This window comes from Octodon degus, unplaced genomic scaffold (genome assembly GCF_000260255.1).
Source record: "Octodon degus isolate 3935 unplaced genomic scaffold, OctDeg1.0 scaffold00095, whole genome shotgun sequence".
Classification (NCBI taxonomy): domain Eukaryota; kingdom Metazoa; phylum Chordata; class Mammalia; order Rodentia; family Octodontidae; genus Octodon; species Octodon degus.
The window spans coordinates 11,084,662-11,085,510 of NW_004524671.1; positions in this window are offsets into that span (position 1 = coordinate 11,084,662).

Sequence of the window (849 nt, forward strand, 5' to 3'; positions counted from 1 at the left end):
AAGCTAGCAACACATAGCAGAGCAACATTCTCTTGCAACACTAAGTAGCGGCAGCAAACCTGTTTCCAGTCAGCTACACAGTCCAGTGGTGCACTGCCAATACTACACAGCATTAAACAAAGTGAGATAGTCAACATTTTACTACAACTTAATTTTTAGGCCTTCTGAGCACATTTAAGCCAGGCTAGGTTAAACCATGATGTTCTTTAAGTCAAGTCTACTGTATGTATTATTTTTATACTTATGGTATTGTCAACTTCCTGGTGTTTATGGGAATAATCAGCTGGGGAGATAGTTTAATGGAAGCGATGCATGCCTGGCAAGCACAAGGTCCTGAGTTCAATCCCTTGTACTGAAAGAAAAAAATGAAGGAGCTTCTTTATTTAAATATATTTTTATTTACCTGCACTTCAGTTCTTAGATTTGTAAGTTGGGAACTTCTGAACTTATGCAGTCTAGGGTGAGAACATAGTAATTTGAAGTCCATGACTGCGAAAGGGAGGCTTCAACATGGTATAAGATTCAACTTAATTATGAGCAACTTTTAAAGAGCATCTGCTCATCCGCTCATCCTAATTCTCGGCGGGAATTACACCTTCTGTGAAACCTGAGCTGTTGTCCTAATTTGTGGAGCTCCACACAGTAGTGAGTCCTATGCAGAAAAGTGGAACAAGAGGAACACTGAGACTTACTGTATGTGTAACTGATCTGTACAGAAACAAAGTTCTATGTAAGAATGGCAACGCTTATTAAGGGCCTATTTTGTAGGGTGTGAGAAAGGGCCCAGGAGGCTGTGGAAACCAAGGAGGATTAGCAGAGAAGTAGAGGAGTGTGCCTGGGTTAGAAAAA